This window comes from Symphalangus syndactylus, chromosome X (assembly GCF_028878055.3).
Source record: "Symphalangus syndactylus isolate Jambi chromosome X, NHGRI_mSymSyn1-v2.1_pri, whole genome shotgun sequence".
NCBI lineage: Eukaryota > Metazoa > Chordata > Mammalia > Primates > Hylobatidae > Symphalangus > Symphalangus syndactylus.
The window spans coordinates 119,064,847-119,084,262 of record NC_072447.2 but is presented as its reverse complement, the minus strand read 5'-3'; positions in this window follow the sequence as shown (position 1 = coordinate 119,084,262).

Genomic DNA, 19,416 nt, shown 5'->3' with positions numbered 1-19,416 from the left:
CTCACTCTGTCACCCAGGCTGGAGTGCAATGGTGCCATCTGGACTTACTGTAACCTTGAGCTCCTGGACTCAAGCTGGAACTACCAGCTACTCTGGAAGCTGAGGTGCCTCTGGAGTGTGAGGTATACCACCACACCCAGCTAATTTTCCTTTAGTAGAGAAGGGATCTCATTATGTTATCTAGGCTGGTCTGGAACTCCTGGCCTCAAGTGATCTTCCTGTCTCGGCCTCCCAAAATGCTGGGCTTATAGGTGTGCCCAGCCCATCATGAAATTATTAGACAACTGAGAGAATGACTTGAGATGGGGTAGCTACTTTGTAACCTTGCCATCAACCCTAGTGTCTTCATTCTACTAAAAGTCACCTCATCTGCTGCCTTTGGACTTGAGCTAATATTTTACTCTGGCTAAAAGAGGAGACACTGCTGATATTCATTTTTCATTGATCTTATTCTCATAATTCCCTTAGAAATAGCGAGATCTGGCATTAGAATTCTAGAAGATTAGAATTTCTAGAAGTCTTGCTTATAGCAAATTTCATAAGGCAGCTAGTGACTTTAAAAAGGATCTTTATAGGAGCCATTTGAAGTACAATAAGTAGGAGTCATTTCAATGTATCACACTCCAGTTTCTAATTTTGCATATGGCCAAGTAACACTTTATGTCATTTTGCTGCTCAATTCCTTTTAGAACTTGTCTAAATAGTTTTGGGCATTTATTAAGACATGCACTTGTTTTTTTCTTACCATATATCAGAATAACCATATATAACTATTGTGCTTTTCCTTAAGGCTTACAGAGAGAATATCCTTCAATAAGGACTTTCACATATGTTTTCTCATTTAATATAATTTAATTATTTTTACAGATGAATCACAGAGAAGATAAAGTTACTTGCCCAAGGTCACCCAACTAGTTGAGTGCAGTGAGGCTTCAAAAACAGGTCTGTCTGACTGCAGAGACTTTGCTTTTTCCACTACATCACAATGCCTACAGGAAGCTACTTGCAGTTCTTGGCAGGCATTCTCCTTTTTTTTTTTTTTACCTTAGTTGTTTTCAAGTAAATCATAGAAGAAACTGAATAGCATAGTATTTGATTCTTTTCCTATATTTCGGAAAGACGTGTTTTCAAAAGGGGATATGGTGAATGCTTTTCTTTAAAAAAACCATAGTTCTATAACTAGAATATTTCCAAATAAGGGTGACTTCCAAAAATGATTTGCTTTCTTGGCAGTCTCCACACATTCTTTGTGAATGCAACTACATTTCCCATCTTCCTTGTTCAGCAAAGAGTCATATGCTAATAAAATTTTTTGAAAGGTGTGGCTTGGTAATATTCTTTTCAAATTTGAAATAATCAGACTTCCTGGCATCATAATTTTAAACTGTGGTAGAGCTGGCTGATAAGTTAAACATCTGGAAATTGACTTTTATTGGGGTGTAGTTCTGTGTAACCCTGAATGTGGATATGAATTGGGGTAGAAGCTAATGCCAAAATCTTAAGATAAAGCTATTCAAGTGTGTGCTTTTTATAAGTGTGAGATAAATTTCCTTTTATCAGAATGGCTTTTTTTTTCTTGGCCAGAGCAGAAAATATCATAGTGAATCATTGCATGATAAAAAGTGGGGTTAGAAGAGCTCATCGAGCTCATCCTTAACATTGTTGCAGCATGTATGATTCTGAGGCTTCATTGTTATGCAAAAATATAACTATTTCTCTAACATCTATATTTCAGAGTTTGAGCCCCAATGGTGGGCTCCTTAACATAGCAATGTCATGCATTTGAGTTCTTGTATGGTACCAAGGTGCTGGGGGATATGGGGTGAATCACAGTAATGAAGAGACAGGCATATAGTTGTTAATCAGAGGTGTAAATAGATAACTGCTGAGATGTCTGGTCTCCTGGCCCTTGGGTCCCTTCAAGTCAGAGGTCCTTGACTGCTTTCCTAGTGCTCTTGGGGCTGAGGAATCTTTGCCAATTCTTCATACAGACTTGCCTGTCAAGAAGCACCTAACAGCTGTTGCTTTCTAGGATCTTGATGCTTCCCTACTAGAACAGCCGATAAATGAAAGTTACTTGATTCTCTGCACTCCTCTTGCCCAGCTTGGAATAATCCATTTCTAGTTTGAGGAAAAGCCTTCTTCCTCCTTTCTATATTTTAAATGTCCTCAGTGCTTCTGGAATTTCTTCCTTTGTGGGATTAGACCTCTTGAATCCCCGAACTTGCAAGACACTTATGGTTTTTGCTTTGTCACCTTATCTCTTTTCCCCAAGACAGTGAGAACAGAGCCAGCTACCTACTTAGATGGAAGGAATGAAAAGGGCAGAATATATGAAGAAAAAAATAGTTAAAACCTTAAAATATTAGCTTGTCACCTTATTCATCAGAACCAGCTAATTGCTCATCTGTGGAGTTTTCTCAGTGCTTGATGAACTTTGATTTAGAGTACAGAAATAATAGTGTTATGGTGACTATCACAAAAATCAGTATAAGCCTATAAAACCCAGTCCTTAAAAACTCTAGAATGAGAAGTGGGGCCACGGTGCTGAAGAAAGGGCTGCTCCTGTGAGAGTTTCGACTTTTCTATCTTTTTAAAAGAATACTAATTTTGCCAGGCATGGTGGCTCATGCCTGTAATCCCAGAAATTTGGGATGCTGAAGCAGGTGGATCACCTGAGGTCAGGAGTTCGAGACCAGCCTGGCCAACATGGCGAAACCCTGTCTCTACTAAAAATACAAAAAATTAGCCGGGTGTCGTGGCGGGTGCTTGAACCCGGGAGGCAGAGGTTGCAGTGAGCCACGATCGCGCACTCCAGCCTGGGCAACAAGAGCAAAAAAACTCCGTCTAAAAAAAAAAAACTAATTTTATCATTATTTTGTAGAGACAAGGTCTCGCTGTGTTGCCCAGGCTGAACTTAACCTCCTGTTTCCTTCCTTCCTCCTTCCTTCCTTTTCTTTCTTTCTTTCCTTTCTTTCTTGATGGAGTCTTGCTCTGTTGCCCAGGCTTGAGTGCAGTGGCGTGATCTCGGCTCACTGCAACCTCCACCTCCTGGGTTCAAGTGATTCTCCTGCCTCAACCTCCTGAGTAGCTGGGATTTCAGGCATCCGCCACCATAGTGGCTAATTTTTGTATTTTTCATAGAGATGGAGTTTTGCCATGTTGGTCAGGCTAGTCTCAAACTCCTGACCTCAGGGCATCTACCAGCCTTGGCCTCCCAAAGTGCTAGGATTATAGGCGTGAGCTACCGCACCTGGCCAACCTCCTATTTTCTAATTATCATTAATACTGACTACAGAGCAGTTGTTTGGACCACAACAGAATACATATTATGCAGCAATTAAAAGTTATCCTTTTAAGAAATATTTAATGTCATCAGGAAGTGCTCACAATGTAATGTCAAATGAACAAAGTAGGATTTTAAAAGTTTGCATCTAGAGAATATCAGAGATCATGTTTATTTTCATATACTAGAACTCTGACTATAGTAGGTTTTTCAAATAGGATTTTATTTTCCTCATATTACCAAAAATATGAAGGTAGAACATCCTGAGCTTCTGCAATGTTTTCCCGTCGTCATCCATGTCCCAGGCTCCTTCTATCTTTCCATTCTACCACTCTTAGCCGGTGATTTTGTCCTCATGCTTGTCATCTCATGGTTACAAGGTGGGCGTTCCACATCCAGCCTCACATGCATGCTCCCAGGAAAAGAAAAAGGAAATAATAAGGAAAGCAAGATGTTGCCTGAAATCTCCAATAAACTTTCCCTTCCATCTCATTCATCCAGAATCTTTAACTAACTGGAAACATTGGTTTTGGCTGGAACTATTGCTGTACTGTAGAGAATTGAATTACTTTAGTAAAGAAGAAGGGTAAAATGCACATTAGATTGGTGTATCTCAATGTAGTAACAAAAAGAAGCATAACACAAGCAGCCATACCTCTATTCTCTTGCCCAGATAGAAGACTAAGTGACTATATGCCAAAACATTACCAGTGTTTATATTTTAGTGGTATTGTTTTTAATCTTCTTATTTATAATTGTGTGTATTCCTCGAATTTTCTAGAGTGAACATATACTATTTTTATAATCTGAGAAACAGCAATTTTAAACAAAAATGTACACACATAAGTTTAAAAATGAAATACTTCTTTATGTACTAATGTTGCAAGCATTCTACTTATATGATGCTAAAAAAAGCAAATTTCAGAAAACTCTGATCCCATTTATTCTGTTAAAATATAGAGAGATTTGGACAAGGCATAGATATCCTTATAAGAATTGAAAGGAATTTGTAAGACTATGCATCAATCTGTTAAGTTTTCTTGGAGGAGCAGTGTTGAGGGAAGCATACCTGATTATTTTTTTAATGATACATTTCTTATTATTTAAATTCTTTTTATGACAAGAATATATTGCTATTTTTGTTTTCATTTTTGTTTTTTGTTTTGTTTTGTTTTGTTTTTTTGAGACAAAGTCTTACTCTGTTGCCCAGGCTGAAGTTTAGTGGCGCAATCACAGCTCACTGCAGTCACAACCTCTTGGGCTCAAGCGGTCCTCCCACCTCAGGCTCCCAAGTAGCTGAGACTATGGGTGCGCACCACCATGTCCAGCTAATTTTTCATTTTTTTTGTAGAGATGGGGGACTCTTTATGTTGCCCTGGCTGGTCTCAAACTCCTGGGCTCAAGCGATCCTCTTGCCTCAGCCTCCCAAAGTGCTAGGATTACAGGTGTGAACCACCGCTATCAGCCTACGGCTTTTAAAGATTTAAATCTAAATATACCAAAGTAAACAAAAATTTAAGTTAGTCCAATAAACGGTCACGGTCTTTAAGGCTCCAGACTTCTGGTTTTGAGACAGTGATTTTTTGCTCATTTTGGGTAGAGTAGAGCCTTTGCAAGATATAGTGAAGTATGAGATGTTGCCTTCCTCAATTTCAGAAATGTGCTGTTGAATAATTGCTTTCATATGGGACATAAATATCAGTGAGAAAAGGGATCACAGACCCTAGCAGAGTAGGAAAGGTCAGTAGCAGATCAAAAGATGGATTGCATTGAAAAAGACAACTCCAGCTTGAACACCAAAGACAAGTTTGTAGGAAGCAATAATCAAGTCCTTTTACTTGGTGGTCTTGGAGGTCACATGAGTATTTTTCCTGATTGCCAAAAAAACTCCTATTGCAGTTCTGCAAGCTGTTTACAGCCTTTCACAGGCTTGCCTTCCTTCCTGAGAGATATTAACAGTGATAGATGACATTTTGGAGCACAATGCACATATCCCTGTTCTCTTTCTGCAACCAGAAGGCCCATGATTACCCCCTTAGAAACAACAGCAGTCTGAATGCGCATGGCATGGACTAGACTTATCACCAGTGGGAATGGGACCATTGTCCCAAAATGAACTTTTTTCTACTCCTGTGATTTAAGTATGCCTGAACTGCTGAAGAATACAAGACAGCATTTTATGTATGAAAGCTACTGCTGGGATGGCTCTGGAAAAAAAGCGTATTTCCACTATAGACACTGAACTTTTAGAATCTCTGTTGGCCGGGCACGGTGGCTCACGCCTGTAATCCCAGCTCTTTGGGAGGCCGAGGCGGGTGGATCACGAGGTCAGGAGTTTGAGACCAGCCTGGCCAACATAGTGAAACCTTGTCTCTACTAAAAATACAAAAAATTAGCAGAGTGTGGTGGTGCACACCTGTAATCTCTGCTACTCGGGAGGCTGAGGCAGGAGAATCGCTTGAACCCGGGAGGCAGAAGAATTGCTTGACCCCTGGAGGCAGAGGTTGCAGTGAGCTGAGATCACACCATTGCACTCCAGCCCAGGCGACAGTGCGAGACACCATCTCAAAAAAAAAAAAAAAGAATTTGTCAAATCAGCGTTTTTTTTTTTTTTTGCCTTTTGGTAAGGCAACAACGTAAAAACAAGCAGCCTCTACTCCCAAGACTGCACATTCTCTTTTTGGCAGCTGCATTTGCTCCTCTGGTTTTTATCGTTTGTTTAATTAAAAGTATGAAGATTTGCCCTTCTCAAATTCTTTCCCACATTCTACTTCCCAATGTCTATGCCTCAAGGATTTCTCCATCTGCTTCTAACCTCCCAGAGAAATCTAAAAGAGGCTCTCCACTTTCCCTCTTATGCTAGCCAACAATATGTGAGTGGAAGTCTATTACCCATTTCAGTTTCTGTTTTCTTCTCTGGCCACCTGGGAATCAGGCAGGAAAATTAAGAAATGTATTTGCAAAGTGCTGAGGGAGTCATTAAAGATATGGGCAAGGAAGTACATATTACATATGTACCTATCCTCTTGGAAATCATCTGAGGGGCCTGGGGTTCTAGTTAACACTGAAATTGTTTGCCTTTAGATTCAATCATAGGAATGAAAAATGAGCAACTTAGAGCAAAACCACCAGCAACGGTGGATGCTTCTCTTTCCCTCTTGCAAGGCTGCCAGAAGACCTGCTGTTTTTCTTTGACCACTTCGGAAAGGTCCGTGGGGTTGTCGACTTGGAGCAGGGCCTCCTCCTCTACTGCTACCACCAGCACACGACCACACACTCTGTCTTGGAGGCCACCATCTGGCCCTGCTGCGCCCACTTTCTCGTCCTCACGCACTGGGTGATCTTCACAGTCTGGAACTGGGGGCAAGCAGGAGTGCAGGCTGGATTGCAGCGTAAGGTTGGTCTGTTTTGTGACATTGATGAGAACAAGCTCACGGGCCTCTACTGCTAGGGGACCCTCAGGAAAGGCCCAGGGTTCCGACCTACCCACTGCCCTTCGTCATCTGTGTGAAGCTGGGCTTCACATATGCAGGGGGCCAGAAGGTCGACCAGAGGGGTGAGTTTGAGGATAACCTGAGGCCTCCTGAACCTGCAGGAGGACTGGGACTTCCTTCCCTTCCTCCGAGAAAGCTGCAGCAGCCACTTTCAGGCAAGAGTCCTGACAACTTCCAGCTGTTGCCTGCTGCTGCATCTCTGGGCTTTTGAGACCTTCCAGGCATGATTTGTCCCTTTACAACGTTCGCCTTTTGTGTTAAGTGCTCAGTTCAGCCCCTTGGACCTGGAGGCTATGGCAGTAGCTATCTTGTATGTGCAGTCCTGCAGAGAGGAGCCTGTCCCACCAGCGTGGCAGTAGCCATCAGGGTCTCACTGTGGACCAAAACTGTCCCTGGATACAGGCTGCCTGGTCCTTTTGGACCCCAGACCTTGGCTATAGGCTCGGGACCTCCTTGCAGGTGACCTTGGCTAGTCAAGGGGACTCCGTGCTAGTCTTTTTCATCTAAAATGGGAGGCAAGAAGGAGGTTTTTTTGTTTGTTTTGTTTTGTTTTGAGATGGAGTTTTGCTCTTGTTGCCCAGGCTGGAGTGCAATGGCACAATCTCGGCTCACCGCAACCTCCACCTCCCGGGTTCAAGCGATTCTCCTGCCTCAGCTTCCCGAGTAGCTGAGATTACAAGCATGCGCCACCACACCTGGCTAATTTTGTGTTTTTAGTAGAGACGGCGTTTCACTGTATTGGCCAGGCTGGTCTCAAACTCCTGACCTCGTGATCCGCCGGCCTCGGCCTCCCAAAGTGCTGGGATTACAGGTGTGAGCCACCACACCTGGCTGAGAGAGGCATGTTTTAAGGCTTGAATGAAATAAAAGTTAATCTGCAAAGTTAAAAAACTAAAAATCCATAATGTATTTTGATAAAAATTTACTTCCTAGCCTTTTTTTTTTTTTTTTTTTTTTCTTGAGACTAGGTCTCACCGTATCACCCAGGCTGGAGTGATGGGATCATGGCTCACTGCAGACCTCAAACTCCTGGGCTCAAGGAATCCTTCTACCTTAGCCTCCTGAGTAGCAGGATCAACAGGTGTGTACCACCACCTCCGGCTAAGTTGGTTTATTCTTTTTTAGATACAAACTCTCCCTTTGTTGCCCAGTCTGGTCTTGAACTCCTGGCTTCAAGCAATCCTTCTGTCTCAGTCTCCCCAATTACTAGGATTACAGGCTTGAGCCGTCTCACCTGGCCCTAACCTTTTTAAAATATGTGTTTTTGGGAAACTTTTCACCCATTGAAAAATCAGCAATCTTCATTTTTTGTTTTCTGAAAGAACACCTTTATGAATATTTTTATGGGTTGTCAAACAAATATACTTAGTAGACTAATTTATGGCAGAATTCGAGAAACAGGGCGGCCCAAGCTATGAAATTGCACCCTGTGTTATTCGGGAGGCTTGCATGCTTGAGTTGCCAAACTAAGCCGCACAACTGTTCTAAGCTCTTGACTGCATTGGCTTTTGCGTGACCATTTTCCTTCTTGCTCCACGTTGATTTTAGACATCTTTGAAAAATTATCATTCTCAGACGTTTGGACAAAGAGGAAAATTGTTGCCTTGGCTCCAACATCAATTCCTTTCATAACACTAAATATGCCATTACTACTAGAGTTTTAGTTCTCCGTTTCTCCCCGAGGACATTGGTATTAAGAAGAGATTTGGCTCAAGCTACCTGATCATACTTATCTTGTATACGGTTGCTAATACAATATGATTAGCAAGACTTGGGTATAATGTTACAGTGGTGTGGTAACAGAATTCTGATTTATTCTACAGGCCCTTTGGCCATTTTGTTATTTTCCCCATTCAAGTCTATTTTTTGTATTTCTAAGAAAAAGAATGTTACAGTTAGGTTATAACTATGTGGCACTGCCACAATTATCATTTTCTATTCAATTTAAAATTTTGACTGTCATAAAATGCAAGCTTTACTGAATTAGAATCATTCTGAATTGTTTTGTTCCTTAGGACAACACAATAGCCAGACCTACAAGTTCCGAGTCTGGTTACTAATGTAATTCAACCAGTCAGGCAGTGATCCAGTCCATTGTTCAGCCACTGAACCCCAACAAAAAGCTAATTTCATCAGTTATATCAATCTTGTCTGAAGATTTATAACTTGAGTAGCGTTATTTCAACAGACTCATTTTCCATAGGGCATCTGGAAAATGAAGATACTATAGAAAACAAAGAAGTAAAAGTAGGGAAAAGAAGGATGATCATTAGATGTGTTCACCATGTTTCCTTCCAGTTCTGTTTTTATCATATGACTACACAATTTGTTCAAGTCCAGATAAATTATTGCTTCCCACAGGTCATCATTCTTTCCACTCATGTCAAAACTATTCATCATCATCTCCAAAGTGTGTTTTGACTTATGCTGTGCTTTGTAAAGGATACACCCAAGGTTGGAGGTGAAATATGTGTCAGAGACTAGGACTACAAAAATTAGATGTTTGGCTTTGTTCATGGATACTCCCCAAGTTTGATCATGTACTTTCATGCTTCTGACCATATGCAGTTCTGTCCCTTTTGTATGAAACACCCAATGATTCCCTTGCACAGCTGGTTAATTTTTCAAAGTCCTTTGAGAAGCAAACCAGTGTCACTTCTTCCAGAATGTCTTTCTTGACTTTAACGCACTGGTAATAAATTATTCAATAACAACTCTCATTTTTTAGTAATTTCCATGGGCCAGAAAAGGTACTGTTTTGAAGTCATTATCCTTCCTGACTATTCCTAAATCAGTATTTAATTATCACAACTACATTAGGAAGCAGATACTACCCCAACTTCCCAAAGAGGAAACTGCTGTTTAAAGAGATTAAGTAACTTTCTTAAGGCCACACAGCCAGTACATGGTAGAGGCAAGATTTGAACCTGACTTCTGTAGTCTATGTTCTAAGCCACTAGAGCATATGGTTTGGCTCTGTATCCCCACCCAAATCTCATCTCAAATTGTAATCCCCACTTGTCAAGAAAGGGAGGTGATTGGATTGTGGGGGTGGTTTCTCTCATGTTGTTCTCATGATAGTGAGTGAATTCTCAAGAGATCTGGTTGTTTGATAAGTGTGAGGCTCTTCTTCCCTCGTGTACTGGCTCTCTCTCTCTCTCTATCTCACCTGCCGACAAGTAAAACATGCCTGCTTCTCCTTCCACCTTGATTGTAAGTTTCCTGAGGCCTCCCTAGCCATGCAGAGCTGTGAGTCAATTAAACCTCTTTTCTTTATAAATTACCCAGTCTCAGGGAAGTTCTTTATATAGCTGTGAAAACAGACTAATACAAGTATTGTTTCCCAAAGAGCAGCACGTGAACCACTGCAGCTATGAGACAATTTTCAATGGACATCTTTACATGAATAATTTTCTATTATTTCTTCTTTTTTTGCAAAACATTCGGAAAATAAGAAAACAAATAAATTCTCAGCATTTTGCCGAATTTTCTTTGTATTTTTATTTTGAAGAAAATAAACATTACATATAGAGTTAGAGACCTCTTTGTGGCTCTCCCAGATCTCATTCCTTTCCAGTCCTCCTCAGAGGTAATCATTATCCTAAATTTAGTGTTTATCATTCCACTACAAGTTTTTAAACGACTGCTAAGTACATATTTATCAATATACAATATGTAGTATTGTTTTACTTGTCTTCAAACTTTATGTAAATATCATACCACGTGTTATTCTGCAGCTTGTTTCATTCACTCAACATTTAGTTATTGATATTTATTTATTTGATACACTTGGCCTCTGTTCATGCATTTCAAATGCTGAACATCATTTCATTGCATCAAAATGTCACCAGTTTATTTATACATTCTCCTTTTGACTGACATATATATTACTTCCAATGTTTGATATTCTAAATAATGCTGCACTTAGCATTCTGTTGCATGTCTTCTTGTGCACATGTGCTAGATTTCTTCCAGGTACAAAGAAGCAGAATTGTAGATATAGATTATATGTATCTTCAACCTTACAAAATATTACCAAATTGCTCTCTGAATGTGTCAATTTTCATTCCCACCAGCAGTTTATGAGAATTCCCTTTTCTCAAAATCTTTAACCAACTTCTTAAGTTTTCCAATCTTGTGAGTGGGAAATGTTATTTTGTAGTTTTAAATTTGCATTTCCTGATATTAGTGATGTTAATGGAGTTTAGTAAATGGCCAATAAACCCCTTTCATGGGGGTTTATTAGAATAACCCCATGAAAGGGGTTTATTGGCCATTTGGATTTCTTCTTTTGTGAATTGCTCATTATCCCTATTAAAATTATTTATTTTTAAAATTTATATAGAGTAAAATTCACTATTTTTTGGTACATGCTATGAGTATTTGACCAATGCATACAGTTGTGTAATTACCACCACAGACAAGATATATGAAATAATATCCCTTTGTAGTCAACCCCTTTCTTTATGCACAATCCCTGGAAACTGCTGATTTCTTCTCCATCCCAATAGTTTTGTCTTATCCAAAACGTCATATAAATGGATTACACAACATGTAGATTTTGGGTATCTGGTTTCTTTCACTTAGCATAATGTGTTTAAGATTCCCCCATGTTGTTATGTATTTCAGTAGATTGTTACTCTTTGTTGCTGAGTGGAATTCCATTGTATGGATGTACTACCATGGATTTGTTAATTTACCAGTTGAAGGGGTGTTTTAGATTATGAATAAAGTTGCTATGATATTTTGCATATAAGTTTTTGTGAGGCATATGTTTTCATTTCTCATGGGATTGCTGGGTCTGAGACTAGGTAATTTATAAAGAAAAGAATTTTATTTAGCTTGTTGTTCTGCATGCCAGGAAATTCGAGGACATGGCCTTGGCTTCTGGCCAAGGCCACATGTTGCATCATAACATAGCAGAGAAGGTCAAGGGAAGTGGACACATGCAAAGAGACAAAACCAACCGGCATCCTGGCTTTATAACAACCCACTCTCCTTGGAACTAATCCATTCCTGGATAATTAATCTAGTCTTGTGAGAGCAATAACTCATCCATTACCTCTAGAAGGGCACCAAGCCATTCATAATGGCTCTGCCCCCATGAACCAAATGCCTCCCACTAAGCCCCATCTACCAACACTGCCACATTCAGGATAAAATTTCAGTATGACTTTTGGTGAGGACAAACAAACCATATCCGATTCATAGAAGCTTGTGTAAATAATGATACATAGTTTTCCTTTAATCTGTTAATATAGCAATTTATATAATTAGATTTCCCAATTTTGACCCATTCTTTCATTCTTGTGGAAAATGCTACCATGTTGAATTATATCAGGTTTTTATACACTGTTCAACTTCATATTCTTGTGTTCTTTTTTTTTTTTTGTGAGACAGGAACTCACTCTGTCTCCCAGGCTGGAGTGCAGTGGCTCAAACAAGGCTCACTGCAGCCCTGACTTCCAGGGCTCAGGTGATTCTCCCACCTCAGCCTCCTGAGTAGCTCGGACTACAGGTGTGTGTCACCATGCCTGGCTAATTTTCATATTTTTTTGTGGGGATAGGGTTTCACTGTGTTGTTCAGGCTTGTCTTGAACTCCTAGGCTCAAGTGATCCGCCCACCTCAGTCTCCCACATTGCTAGGATTACAGGTGTGAGCCACCACACCTGGAGGATATTCTTGTGTTCCGTTTAGGATACTTTGCACTCATGTGCATATGAGAATTTGGTCTTATACTGTATATATTTCTTGTACCGAAATCGTCTGGATTCAGTATCAAAGTCGTATATAGGCCTCAGGGCATGAGCTGGGTACTCCCTCTCTTTCTAGTTTCTAAATTAGTTTCTGTGAATAGTATCTATCTCTGCCTGATGGTTTTAGTAAAACTCGCATGTAAATCTTCAAGGCCCTGGTATCTGTTTTGAGTATGGTAAGGGAGAAGACTTGTTCACATACTCAGTTTAATGATTACCAGTTTATTTAGGTTTTCTGTTTCTTCTTAATCAGCTTGGTTTAGTAATTAATTAATTAATTTTAATCTTCACAACCTACTCCCATTTTTCTCTTCAACCTACAAATAATTACTTAAATGACATTTTATTTAACATTGAATATGTGTTTGATATGTACTTTTGTTTGCGTTACTGCCAAATATATGGAGATTTTTATATACATGGGTTTTAATTTAGGAAAATGGTATTCTGTTACACATTGTATCTCATTCTGTGCCCTACTTTTCTACTCAGCAGTATGTTTTAAAGATCTATTTAAGGTGTGGTAAGTGAATCTAATGCATTGCTTCTAACTGCTGCATTAGAACTTCATGAAACATCTGTGTGTACCATATTTTACCTGTCCACTTTTCTAATGAGGAACTTTCTGGTTACCTTCATCTTCCTGATGCCATAAACAATTCTGACGTGAATGTTTTCTCTGTGTCTTCTTATTGGCCTTTGTGAGAATCTTTGGTTTCTATCCTTAGTGAAACTGTTGGCCATATTGGTAATTTGACTGTGTACAGATCAGTTGCTGTCTATAATGGCTGCAACAGTCTACACTCCTGCCAACGGAACAGAACCTTTGTTCTATTACCACATGCCTACATTTGTCATTTTATAGCTTTTAGAATTTTGCCAGTCTAATAAGTGTAAAATGATATGCACGCTGTTTTAATTTTCATATATCTGATTTTCAGTGATTTTGAACACTTTATCATATTTCTGCTACCTTTTTGAGTTTATTCTCTAAGTCGCTTGTTCATATCCTCTATCGGGTGTGCTAGCTTTATCTTTCTGCTTTGCAAAATACGCTTGTATATTCTAGATATTAACTCCTTGTTTGTTTTTTGTTTTTTGAAATTTCAAAATTCTTATCAGCTTCCATAATTCTATCATATAATAATTTTGTCAGAGATGTCCTTAGTTTAACAGAACTTTGATATTTTGAAGTTACCAATATAATCAATGTTTTCTTTTGCATTTGTGCAGTTAGATAAGGTCCTGATTACATTTTTCTCCATACGGTGAGCTGGTTTATCAATCTTTTTCTTCCATCGATTTGTTTTGCTATTATGTTCCATTTGTTCTATTTATTATTATTATTTAGAGACAAGGTCCCTCTATTTTGCCCAAACTGGACTTGAACTCCTGGGTCAAGCAGTCCTCCCACCTCAGCCTCTCAAGTATCTGGGACTACAGACACATGCCACTATGCAGGGCTAGTCTGTTATTCTTGAGGTAACTCCATAATTGCCTTTATAGGGTTAACTTAGCTATTCATAGACCTTCATTCATCGATATAAATTTTAGGCTGGCCACGGTGGCTCACACCTGTAACTCCAGCACTTTGGGAGGCTGAGACAAGTGGATCACCTGGGGTCAGGAATCTAAGACCAGCCTGACCAACATGGTGAAACCCCATCCCTACTAAATACAAAAAGTTAGCCGGGTGTGGTGGCACATGCCTGTAATCCCAGCTACTTGGGAGGCTAAGGCAGGAGAATAGCTTGAACCTGGGAGGTGGAGGTTGCAGTGAGCCGAGGTCGTGCCACTGCACTCCAGCCTGGGCAACAAGAGTGAAACTCCATCTCAAAAAAATGTATATATACATATTATATATAATATATATTTAATATGTATATTTAATATATATATATTTTTAAATAAAATTTATCAAGTTCCTCAAACAATTCAACTGGAATTTAGATTGGTATTGCATTAAACAGGTTAAATTGGTGAGAATGTTTACAATAAGTTGTCCTATCCAAGAGTATGGACCATTTCTCCATTTATTTAAATAATATTTTATTCTTTTATTGGAATTTTTTCTCCATAAAGGCATTTGTTACTTTTGTCTTTATATTATTTGTAATTTCTTTTTGCTATTGTGACAGTTTCACATTTGCATGTCTCTTCTAGCACGTTATTACTGGTGTGAAGAAATGGAAGTTATTTTTGGAGATTGATATTTTATCTGGCAACCACTTTGAACTCTCATATTAATTATAATTCCGCAGTTTGTCTGCTGAATTTGTTGCTGATGGTTTTTAGGTAGATTGTCATATTTTTATTGCAAGTAATTGCAGGGGTGTTTGTTTTTTGTTTTGGCTTGTTTTTTTTTTGAGATAGTTTCTCACTCTGTCGTCTAGGCTGGAGTACAGTGGCGCAATCACAGCTCACTGTATTTTCAAACTCCTGGGCTCCAGGGATCCTTCCACCTCAGCCTTCTGAGTAGCTGGGACTACAGGCATGTGCCACCACACACAGCTAATTAAAATTTTTTGTGTGTGTAGAGACAGGGTCTTGCTATGTTGCCCAGAGTTGCTAGTGTGGAACTCCTGGCCTCAAGCCATCCTCCACCTCAGCCTCTCAAAGTGCTGGTTTTACAGGTGTGAGCCACTGCACCAGGCCCTTTCATTTTTTATTAATTATTTTTTCTTTATATCATTGGCCATGGCTGGCAGCAATAGGTTAAAAGTTAGCAGTGATAGATGGGAACTATGGTCTTGTTTCTGATCTCACAGAGAATAAATCTAAAGTTTCTTCATTGTTATAATACTTATTATAGTTTTTTAAAAATGTAACCTTTAACAAGTTAAAGAATTATCTTTCTGTTTCTCGTTTGCTAAAAAGTTTCCTCCTTCCTTCCTTCCTTTTTAGGGAATACAGAAAAATTAATATCTGTCCTTTATTGTCCACTTATGCTCCAGGAACTATGTTGTACATTTTACAGCATTATTCCTTTTTATTCTCAGAGCCACCCCAAACAAGTGAATACTACTATTAATCCTATTTTACTCATGAGGGAACAGAGCCTCAAAGGGGTTAAATTTTAAACATTATCCAAAGAATGATGGGAAGCTGGTACTCAAACCTTGGTCAGGCTGACTTCAAAGGCAGAATCTTAATGAAATGCAAGCATCGAAGTGTTGTTAAGTACCTTTTGTATAAAGCCTTAAATATTTGTAGTTACCTCTTTAGGTCTTCATTGGCTTCTTTCTACTGACTGAGTATCCTTAAATTTGCTGTAGCATCCTGTCAGGGGTCGCCATGGACTTCTGGTTCATTTAACCAGCTTTGTTTCACCTGCACACTGAGCTCCCCTTTCAACCTCTGGTCTTCTCATCATTGAAAAAACTCTAACTACCTGCACATTGACTGGAGAGATGGCATTAAATCACATTCCCTTTTAAATTTTCTCACACTGGGCAGGATCAAACAATGTTTCATGGTTAAAACCAAAGGAAATTAAGAAGTCAGGATTTTTTATTTCTTTGCTTAAAATCTCTTTATATTCTAATATACTTAAAACTTTTTATTTTGGAATAATTTTATATTGATAGTTGGAAAAAATGTACCGGGAGGTCCTGTGTACTCTTCACCCACTTTCCCTCATGGTAATATCCCGTATAATGATACTATCAAACTAGGAAACTGATTTTGGTGCAATCTACAGAGATTATTTGAATTTAACCAGTTTTCTGTGTTCTCATGGACACACACACGTATGCATGTGTGTGTAGGCCTATGCAGTTTTATCACATGTGTGGATTCAGACTACCAGTTTAGATACAAAACTGTTTCTAGGGTCCCCCTCATGGGACTCTTTCATAGCCACATCCACTCCTCTACTCCATCTCTAAACCCTAGCAACCACTAATCTGTTCTCCATTTCTAATTTTGTTGTCTCAGTGTTATTTAAATGGAATCATACCGTATGTGATCTTCTGGATTTACTTTTTTCATTTAGAATAATTCCCTGAAGATTCATCCAGGCTGCTCTACAAGTTAATTATTCATTTCTTTTTATTGTTGAGTGTCTCCCACGGTATGGATGTACCAGATTTTAATCATTCACCTGATGAAGGCCATCTGGATTGTTTCTAATTTTGAGCTATTATGAACAAAACTGCTATAAAAATTAGTGCACAAGTTTTTGTGCGAAGATAAGCTTTCATTTCTTTGGGAAATTAACTGAGGTGAATTGGGTTTCTTTCTTTCTCTTTCTCTTTCTTTTCTTTTTCTTGTATTTGGGTCTTGCACTGTCACCCAGGCTGGAGTGCAGTGGTGCGACCACAGCTCATTGCAGCCTCCAACTCCTGGGCTCAAGCAGTCCTGCTGCCTCAGCCTCTTGAGTCATTGGGATTACAGGTGTGAGCCACCATGCTTGGCACTGGGTTTCTTTTTGATTATACATAATATTGAAAATCAGCAAATTTTTTGATAGTCTTGAAAGAAACATATAATTTCCTCCTTTATTAATGTGAATAAATTATATTGATACATTTTTTGTTTTTAAACTGGACTAGAAAGGTAGGTTGCATCCATACTGAGTCATTAAATAGGGAATTCGTGCTTACTTTACAATCAATGTGGAGAGATAAAAGATTTATTAGGAAAGTAATATTTTATATAGATTGATCTGGCCACAGGTTTTAGGATGAACTGAAGTAGGAACAGAGAGGAGATAGATGATGGGGCCAGGTGAGCAAAGACACAATCACTTTATAGTGGAAGAATGAGGATCAGGAGGACTAGGAGATTTCTATCCTGATGAAGGTGGCATATATAACAAGTTTAGTGATAGAAATGAGATCAGAATAAGAATCTATTATATATGCCACCTTCATCAGGTCATTTAACTTTTTTTGTTTGTTTGTTTTTGAGACAGTCTCACTCTGTTGCCCAGGCTGGAGTGCAGTGGTGCCATCTCAGGGCACAGCAACCTCCACCTCCCAGGTTCAAGCGATTCTCCTGTCTCAGCCTCCTGAGTGGCTGGGATTACAGGCACCCACCACCATGCCCAACTAATTTTTGTATTTTCAGTAGAGATGGGGTTTCACCATGTTGCCCAGGCTGGTCTCGAACTCCTAACCTCAAGTGATCTGCCTGCCTCAGCCTCCCAAAGTGCAGGGATTACTGGCCTCAGCCACTGCGCCTGGCCCATTTAACTTTTCTTGACTTCGGTTACCTCATTTGTAAAATGAGTGATTTGGCCTGAGTCTGCAAAATCCATAATTGCTTTCAAATCTGCAATTCTATAACTCCAAACCAGGAGGGAGCAGTCAGGAGTTTTTCCACTGGGAAAGGAAAACAGAAGATGGATCCGAAAAGCATCTTGAAGGTAAGAATCTACTTGGCTCAGTCAGTGATTGAAGGTAGAGCCCAAGATGAACTTTCAAAAAGACTTCTAAACTTCAATGCTGGGTGACAGAGAAAGGGCAACACTATCAGTTCAACAAAAATGAACTCAGCTAGGTAAGGTCATTTTGGTTGAAGGACTTTTTAAAGTTTAATTTTGGATGTGTTTTGTCTGCACACAACGTAGTTGTGTTATACAACTCCTGGAGGCAGTATTTATATGGTGTTCTATGTAAATGGGTCCCCTTCCTCCGGGAGGTATATAGTACACCGCCTGCACAGCTGTAAACAACAGTCTTCACTGTGGACATCCAAGTGGAAATGTCCAAAAGATAGTTGGATATGAGTCTGGTATTTGGAAAGGAGTATACGTGGGAAATGTTGGCTCGGAGTTAAGGAGTTAGTGGTGGACAATATATAGAGACTGTACATTGAGAAAAAGTACATGCTGTGACTAGAACCAAGCCTTTAGCTGTAATCAAATGTATGATTTAGTTGGATTATTTCAATAAACCTGTAAGTGTTGACTTTATAATAGTTTATTTTGTCTCATTCTGTGCATAATGTTGTATAAAAATCATGTATTGCCTAATTACAGATTCTTCATGCCTGTAAAAATGAGATGATTCTAAAATTAGCAAGAAGTTATGTATCTATGGGCCAAGCATTTGGTTGAAAAGTGATAAAATAAATTTATTGCTCAACAGATGCATCCAAAAGTTTTACTTTATAAAAAGAGATTAGGTTATAAAAATGGGCAAAGATTCAGAGTTTCTTTTCTTCAGATAAGATGAAGAACTCCTCCTAAATTGTATTTATTCTTGAGTATTCAGTCTGCACATTGCTGTCATGAATCTTTCTGGTTGATGGTTAGTCTGTGTTTGCAAGTTTTATCTCTAGGGAGGATGCCAGTCTGAGGCTGAGTTATAAGATATAAAAATGAAACCTACTAAAGAGAGGACCACCTGTGTTACTTTTGAGTCAATCCAACTGATGTTCTTGCTAGGAGATACATGGTGCCACTAAATGACTAAAAAAAATTGAACAAAGCAGATATATCTGAATCTATATTTTCTAATGAGTATCAACCTTCAAAGTCTAAGTGTAATCCTTTTGGGAGATTTGTTTACCATTGCTAGAGACTGAATGTTGGTGATCCCAAAATTCATATGTTGGGATCCTAACCCCCAATGGGATGATATTAGGAAGTGTAGTCTTTGGTAGGTGATTGGGTCATGAGGGCAGAGCTTTCATGAATGGGATTAATGCCCTTATAAAAGAGACTCCAGAGAGCTCATTTGCCTCTCTCACCAAGTGAAGACACAATAAGTCACCTTCTCTGAACTAGGAAGCAGGACTTCATCAGACACTGAATCTGCTGGTCCCTTGATCTTGATCTTGGACTTATCATCTAGAACTGTAAGAAATAAATTTCCATTGATTTAAGCCGCCCAGTCTATGGTATTCACCTATAAAAGCCCAAACAGAGCAAGA